This window comes from Haematobia irritans, chromosome 1, assembly GCF_050003625.1.
Source record: "Haematobia irritans isolate KBUSLIRL chromosome 1, ASM5000362v1, whole genome shotgun sequence".
NCBI classification, from domain to species: domain Eukaryota; kingdom Metazoa; phylum Arthropoda; class Insecta; order Diptera; family Muscidae; genus Haematobia; species Haematobia irritans.
In genome coordinates this window covers 145,628,917-145,638,206 of record NC_134397.1, presented here as the reverse complement: position 1 = coordinate 145,638,206, position 9,290 = coordinate 145,628,917, and positions in this window count along the sequence as shown.

The following is a 9,290-nucleotide window of genomic DNA, read 5'->3' as shown; positions in this document are numbered from 1 at the left end:
ATTAACCACACAAATAGCAACAATATGAATACAGATGCAGATTAAAACCGAAAAAAAATAAAATACAATATAATTAACTAATATGAAAAATACATATGTATATGCAAAAAAAAAACAACAAACTGAAAACTAAATATTTATTCAATATATAAAAAACAAACAATAGACCAAAGTAAATATTGACTGTGTTAGTTAGTTCCCAAACCACCAACCAATGGGAACAGCATACAATGACGTATTAAACATTCCGTTACATTGAGTGATCGTATACCGGTAGGTAATGATAGAAGAGGACAATCAGAATGAATACAAAAGAGTAGTAGAGTAGAGAGAGAGCAGAGAAGCATCTACCACAAGAAGAATGCTTATTGTGAATTAACAACGACGACGACAGTTCAATGAATGCTAGGTTATCATTCTCTAGAAAAAGAGGAATGACGTTGATATGCCTTGAAAGAAATATATCAACTAACACTGTCATTATTTGCTCCATATTCACATAAAAATTGGCTCCAAAGCAATAACAAGAACAACAACAAAAATAAATAAGGATATACCAACAAAATACAATAGTCAATGAACAAAAAATATCAATAGAAAGGAAACCGAACAATTCCGATTTGATCCGATTATGTTTTTATAAACCTAAACTTTATTCTTATTTACATTAGTTTTTGTTTGTTATTACTTATGTTAAAATACCTTTTTTATAAAAAACGCTATATAAATAGATTTGTTTTTCGGACATAATAACAAGAACAACACAATTTTCAGTTTTGACATACATAGCCCACTTAATGCTTTTGAAAAGAATAAACCGTTATTTTTAAAAACTTTTAAACTATTGAAAACTACACAAAGAGATACAAAGAGAGAGAGAGAGTGACAGGCAGATCAAGAAACTCTCTCAGAGCTTACATATATAAGCGAGGGTATCTTTATTAACCATAACAAAACAAACTAAATGACTGTAAAATTTTGAACAATAAAACTTAGTTTAGACGTATGACATCAACAAAAGTAAGATTTATTTTTTTGAAAGGAAACAAAAAGAAAATAAGCAACATATAATTAAACAAACACAAAAGCCGTAATAAAGCAAACTTATCATTCAGGGACCAAAAATAAGAAATATTTAAGAACAGCCGAAAATTAAATAAACATTTTCTGAAATAGACAAACATGATTAAAATCAAAAAAACACAAATAAAAACAAAAGTCATCAAAAGCAGGACTTCAAAAGTGAAACTCTAAAAAAACCCCCCTAAAAGCAAATAAAACACAAAGCTGAAAATCTCAATACAATTCATATCCAAGCGAATTAACAAAAACTAAATTCAATCAAGGCCTAAAACAGAAATTCTAACAAAAACACTTTTTGTATATACTTTTTTGGATTGAAATCAACTATTTAAGGACAATTAAATATACATAACTTTTGGACATAAATAACAAAATTATTATAAATGTTGTAAAATAATATATAAATTAAATCTTAACATTTCTGGCGTATACGATTTCAAAAAAAATGTAAAATTTATTTATATAGGAAATTATTAATATCAATGGAGACTATTCTCATAAATTTAGGCACTTATCAAAATTTAACGTATTATTTGTCTACAAAACTAGAAAAAGCAACTGTAGCTTAATACAAAATTAGAAAAAAAGAAAACAATAAATAATATGTATTAATTTTTCTTGAAAAAAGAGGAAAGCAAAATACAAATCATGGCATTTTAAGTGGGTTTCCCAAAAAAATAAAATAAGAAATAAAAAAAAAAATTGGATATCAAAATTTGCCGTTATTTATAAAATAGATGTTTAATCGGAAGATAAACATTTATTTATATAATTCTTTTGGGAAAAAGGCATCAAAATTAAAGCTTCATAATTTGAATAACTAAACCAATGCTATTTCAATATTATATGACATAAAACACACACATACAAATATTATTATACAAATAAAATTCACATACAAACACTAAGAAATTTTGTAAAAAAAAAATATCATTCATTGTGTACTGTACTTAATGTGTGCTATTTACATATTAAAAATAAATTATTTTACATATATTTGGGTAATAAAAAAAATAATATACATTAAAATTATTATTTAATAATCAATTGTATTTTTTTTTTCAAATTTCCTTCCTTTTTTCTTTATAATTTTTATACATATACCTTATGTCTAATATTTTTAATTATGAGCAATTTTTGAAAATAAAATGATTTCGCTTTAATGAATGAATCGGGATAATTGATTAAGAGTTAAAGAAAACAAAAATTGTGTATAAACTGAAATCATGAAAATAAATAATATCATGTGTTTGAAAGTCACAAACCGAAAGATTCCCCCCATAACAAGAAAACTCGTTGAAGAAATTGCTAATTGAAGAGCTAATGAAAAGTTTTTAAAGCCGGAATAATCATAAAATGTTGTAAAATAACTGACAAAAATAGTAAAACAAAAATAAAAGAACAGAAAATAAACCAAACCGAACAAATGTACTTTACCTATTGTATATTAAACAGAAAAAAAAAACAAAACACAAAACCGACAAACAAAAAATGATGTGAACATGGAGCATACTCTTTCAGTATTTTTTATGAATACTGCTATTATATGAAAAATAAAATAAAAGAAAAAAAACATAAAATAACTGAATGCAATTTTACTATAAGGAATTGGAGGTAAGTTGATACTACACAGAAAAAATATCACCAACTATTTTCAAATTAAAAAGTTGATTGAAGTTGAGAATGTAATCATTTAAAAAACTATCTGCTGTAATTATTTTTTTACTCAAATTAAAAACTATGGTCAGTTAAGAAAATTATTGAATATTTTTAATTAAAATGTTAATTATCCCGAATAACATTTTAATTAAATAAAAAAGATATTTCCAATTAAAAATATTATTGAAAATTTTTGTTTCTCCATGACTCCATTGATTCATTAAATTTTGAGTCAAATCCAAAGAAACATCCAACTACTTGGGGGACTTGGGGAGTTTGTGGAGACTATCCATAAATTTGGAAATTTTTGGGAATATGATCGAATTCGGTTTACATGAAATTCTTTTTATACCCTCCACCCAGAGATGGAAAATGCAGTACTATAGCAAATTTTTCAATACTTTTTCATCCTGGTCAGTACCGTAGAATCCCCGCGAATGATTTAGTATCTTTTGTGTAGAAATTTTTGAGCCGATATCAGATTTATGGTACAATATTTTAACAAAATGTTTTAATATTTTGAGAAAGTCTTTAAAAAAAACTTATTTGCTAATAGTATTTTACAAATTTGGCAAAACAGACAAGTTCATGCGGGAAGAATATCTTGATTTTGTAAAAGCCATAGTCAAAAACAAGATTTTATTGAATTTCAATAATTTTTTAGTTAAAAAATGCATGTGTTTCTATATTACGCTTCCACATGAAGTTAGATAAGAAGTTATCGATCTCGTACTAAAAGAATGCGAACCATTGTAGTCACGGTCGGAACTACAGACAAAAACAAGTAAGGAAGTCTAAAGTCGGGCGGGGCCGACTATATTATACCCTGCACCACTTTGTAGATCTAAATTTTCGATACCATATCACATCCGTCAAATGTGTTGGGTGCTATATATAAAGGTTTATCCCAAATACATACATTTAAATATCACTCCATTTGGACAGAATTTTATAGACTTTTACAAAATCTATAGACTCGAAATTTAAGTTGGCTAATGCACTAGTGTGGAACACAATTTTAGTAAAAAAATATGGGAAACATTTAAATCTGAAGCAATTTTAAGGAAACTTCGCAAAAGTTTATTTATTATTTATCGCTCGATATATATGTATTAGAAGTTTAGGAAAATTAGTCATTTTTACAACTTTTCGACTAAGCAGTGGCGATTTAACAAGGAAAATGTTGGTATTTTAACCATTTTTGTCAAAATAAGAAAAACATATATATAGGAGCTATATCTAAATCTGAACCGATTTCAATAAAATTTGGCACACATGACTATATTTCTAATTGTACTCTTAGTGCAAAATTTCAACCAAATTGGGCCAAAACTCTGGTTTCTGGGGCCATATAAGTCCATATCGGGCGAAAAATATATATGGAAGCTATATCTAAATCTGAACCGATTTCAATCAAATTTGGCACGTATGACTATACTACCAATTGTACTCCTTGTGCAAAATTTCAAGCTAATCGGGATAAAACTCTGGCTTCTGGGTCCATATAAGTGCATATCGGGCGAAAGATATATATGGGAGCTATATCTAAATCTGAATCGATTTCTACCAAATTAGGCACGCAAAGCTATAATGCTAAATCTACTCCCTGTGCAAAATTTCAACCAAATTGGGCCAAAACTATGGCTTTTAGGACCATATTAGTCCATATCGGGCGAAAGATATATATGGGAGCTATATCTAAATCTGAACCGATTTCAATCAAATTTTGCACACTTGACTAGAGGTCTGCATCGAATAACTTTTCACTACATGTATGCAATTCGCTGTCGAATATAGTACATACACTGTCTTTCTCTCAGAGCGCAAGTAGTGAAGTGAAGAGAACACTTGCTTGTCAAATACCACCAAGTACTTATCCGAAAGAATATGTGTTCCGAAAAAAAGGAACAATAAAAATGTAAGTACTTGAGAAAAAGTACAACATGGATTCTCTTCACTTCACGTGGTACCACAAGTATTTCTCAGTTATATGCGAAGCAAAACTTTCCATTATTATTAATCAATGATATGTATGTATATCACAATTTCATATATTTATATATGTCACACACTTACCTTAACGTTTGCCGTTCTTTATATCAAACCAAAACATATATTATGGAGAGTAACTGTTTTTTTGTATTTCTGAAACTGCACGTGGTACATGGAGTACTCTATGAAGTTTGGTTTTCGCAACATACTCGACGTGATCACTCTGAGTACATTTCAATAAGAGAGACAGAGGAATATGTGTTTGTTGGTAGTGAAGACATCAGAGTAGCAACAAGAAGTTACTCGTGGCTTTTGGTGTTCATCAAAATGTGTACCAATAGTTTTGCGACTCTCTCAAATAGATGTACTCATGTAGCAAGTACACGTGTACTCTGCATTTACAAATGGAATTGTGCAGACCTCTACACTTGACTATATTACTAATTGTACTCCTAGTGCAAAATTTCAACCAAATTCGGCCAAAAATCTTGCTTCTGGGGCCATATAAGTCCATATCGGGCGAAAGATATATATATGTGCTATATCTAAATCTGAACCGATTTCTTCCAAAATCAATAGGTTTTTATTCTGACCCAAATTAGGAACATGTGCCAAATTTGAAGGACTTAAATTGCGACCTAGACTTTGATCACAAAAATGTGTTCACAGACAGACGGACGGGCGGACAGACGGACATGGTTATATCGACTCAGGGACCCACCCTGAGCATTATTGCCAAAGACATCATGTGTCTATCTCGTCTCCTTCTGGGTGTTACAAACATATGCACTAACTTATAATACCCTGTTCCACAGTGTGGCGCAGGGTATAATAATCTACCAACATTTGGAAAATCTTACCAAAAACTACCAAAAAAATATTTTCCAAAAATTTATTTCTTCAGAAAGATTTGTTAAAATTTTACTTCTATAGAAAATTTTTTCAACATTTTGATAGAAAATTTCTACAGAATATTTTATCAAAATTTTATTTCTATACAAAATTTTGTCTAAATTTTATTTCGGTAGAAAATTTTGTCAAAATTTTATTTCTATAGAAAATTTTTGCAAAATTTTATTCTATAGAAAATTTTTGCAAAATTTTATTTCTATAGAAAATTTTTGCAAAATTTTATTTCTATAGAAAATTTTGTCAAAATTTTATTTTTATAGAAAATTTTTGCAAAAATTTATTTTTTATATAAAATATTTGCAAAATTTTATTTCTACAAAAAATATGTGAAAGTTGTATTCTTATAGAAAATTTTTGCAATATAGAAAATAGAAAATTTTACCAATTTTATAAATTATTGATGGTATTGCAAATGGGTCACTTTTAGGTATAGCCCCACTTTTAGGTATAGAGCCTTTTCGAGGAGAAAATTTTATACGATGAACGAATTTTGGTAAGTGCTGTAACTATAAGGCCTCTAACACTCATGCAAAATGGGTCCATATCGGCCCATAATTATATATAGCCCCCATATAAACCGATCCCCAAATTTTGTTTGCTGATCCTCTTGTAGACGGTGTTAGTCAATAGATTACAACAACCCTAGAAAAATTTGTCCATATCGGTCCATAATTATATATAGCCCTCAAATAAACCGATCTCCAGATTTGAACTTCGAAGGTACACGCAGAGAAGAAACATGATTGTCACAATCATATTCGAAGAGCAAAATAATATGATAGGAGCTATTTTTGCGGCGACCATGTAACATTTTAACCTGCAACCATGTTGGCTCAGTGAATATGGTTCTAAGAAAAATATAATTGTCCTCATCTAAAATGTTATTATATTGATAAAAAGAATTTTGTTTGAATGAAAAGACAATGGTCACGATTTAAAATGTTATGGTATTCATTAAAAATGTTTTCCTCCTAGTTAAAAGAACATGGTCAAAACCTAAAATGTTTTGATCTTTATGAAAAACACGTTTTTCATAGTCGAAAAAAGGACGCCACTTGAGAAAAGAAAACACAAAATTAAATTTATTTGTTTGTTTTTATTTATTTATAAACGAATTCAATGTTTATTTGTATTTATAATGCCGTTCAAGCAAACATCATATATTTTTATACACTCTTTTTTATTTCAATTTCAACAATCAGTTATTATTCCATATTTACATCGTGCCCATCAAATGTACAAACGCAGACATCATGTAACTGCAAATAAAAATAAATGATATAGGAAAATGCAGAACAAAAAACAGGTACATTTTTTCAATTACACTTTCTTTTTTTTCTTCACATAAAACCACGTGCCACTTCTGAATAAATAAATTAACACAAAACACAGTAAATCCGTCCATTCCAAGAAACAATCAACACACGACTGACGCGCAAAATGAAAATCGTGTGTACCTGCTCAATGTTTTTATAAAATTCTTTTCGCTGCAAGAAAGTTAAAAAATTAAATGGTCACGAAAAAAATGTAAATGGTCTTTATGGCCATGTAATGGTTCTAGACGTGTCTATACTTAACTTATAAAAATACTTTTTTCCCTGTAAAAAAGTAAAAAAATTTAATGGTCAGGTACATGATTTTCCCGACCATTTAATGGTCTCAAATTCTATCATTTAAATGATAGAACATGTTTGCGGTATTTGAGAACCATTCAAATGCTTATTGCCACCATACATTTTTCTCCGCTCGTAAACTATTTTTACAAAGACAAAATAATGGTTTTCGCGACAATTACATGCTCTAGATAAGCATTAAATGGATGCGGCAACCATGTCCAAACATGGTTTTTCTGTGCGTGTACCTAAAGATTCGGTTGAAATTTGGGCAAATAGATAGCTCCACACGGACAAAAAAGACTGTTTTTCATATGCTTGGGTGTAAAAATTATATGTGTGGAACTCAAATTTTTTAACACAATATTTTTAAGTGCAAGCAAATAATGTTCATAAACTAGCATAACATATTTAGGACATCCCGTGTAAAAATTGGTGGATCTAGCCAGATATTATTAGATCTCCTGCCATATCTGATTAGATATGGTATTATATGTAGGCGGATCTGGACAGATCCGAAAAATGGTAATATCTGATCAGATCTAATTCTAAAGGAATTAGATCTGACCAGATCTCAAATTTGGCCCACATCTAACTATATCTAATTTGATATAATTAGATGTTAATACATCTAATTATACATAATTTTATCTACAAATTTCCAAAATTAGTGAAATTACAGTAACTAATAAAAAAAGATTTATTTTATGGTTTTATAATGGAGATTAACTGTTTTTTGTATAAGTTGGATCAAACATATGTACATTATATATGTCTAGGTATAAAAGTCTAAGAATTAAAAAAAACAACAACAACAAAAACAGAATATATATACTAGAGGTCTGCATCGAATAACTTTTCAGTACATGTATGCAATTCGCTGTCGAATATAGTACATACACTGTCTTTCTCTCAGAGCCCAAGTAGTGAAGTGAAGAGAACACTTGCTCGTCAAATACCACCAAGTACTTATCCGAAACAATATGTGTTCCGAAAAAAAGGAACAATAAAAATGTAAGTACTTGAGAAAAAGTACAACATGGATTCTCTTCACTTCACGTGGTACCACAAGTATTTCTCAGTTATGTGCGAAGCAAAACTTTCCATTATTATTAATCATAGATATGTGTGTATATCACATATTTCATATATTTATATATTCTTTATAACAAACCAAAACATATATTATGGAGATTAACTGTTTTTTGTATTTCTGAAACTGCACTTGGTACATGGAGTACTCTAAGAAGTTTTGTTCTCGCAACATACTCGACGTGATCACTCTGAGTACACTTCAATAAGAGAGAAAGAGGAATATGTGTTTGTTGGTAGTGAAGACATCAGAGTAGCAACAAGAAGTTACTCGTGACTTTTGGTGTTCATCAAAATGTGTACCAATAGTTTTGCGACTCTCTCAAATAGATGTACTCATGTAGCAAGTACACGTGTACTCTGCATTTACAAATGGAATTGTGCAGACCTCTAATATATACATAGCCACCAAGGGCTCTGGCATTTAAATTTTCCAATGCATTAGTACATTGCTCTCTGCAAACAGTTCTTTAAGTGAGTCTCGCAATTCCTTCATTTGGCCGCTCGGAATGAAAACTCTGAAAAATATAAAATATACAGAAGAATTATCAGTTTCTTTAAAGATATATTTGTAAATAATACATATACTTACTAAAATTTGCATCTCGTACCCAATAATTTAAACCAACGCTATATTGAATGGTTTGTGAGAAGCCCCAAATACCATACTATGAACATACAAGTCATCTCCAAATTTTTATTCCTTTTGATATTGGATAATACTTCCTTCTATCGCAACTTCGGATATAGCCTGGTCACAAATCTTTACGTTGCTTCACTGTCTCCTTTTAATCTTTTCCTGGACTACCACAACTTCATCCTCCTAAAAAAGAGAAAATATTCATTATATAAAAATAGCAACAAAACAATAAACTTACCTTATCACAGGTTCTCTTACTCTTTTTATCTTCCTCAAAAAATGAGAAGACATTAGATTTT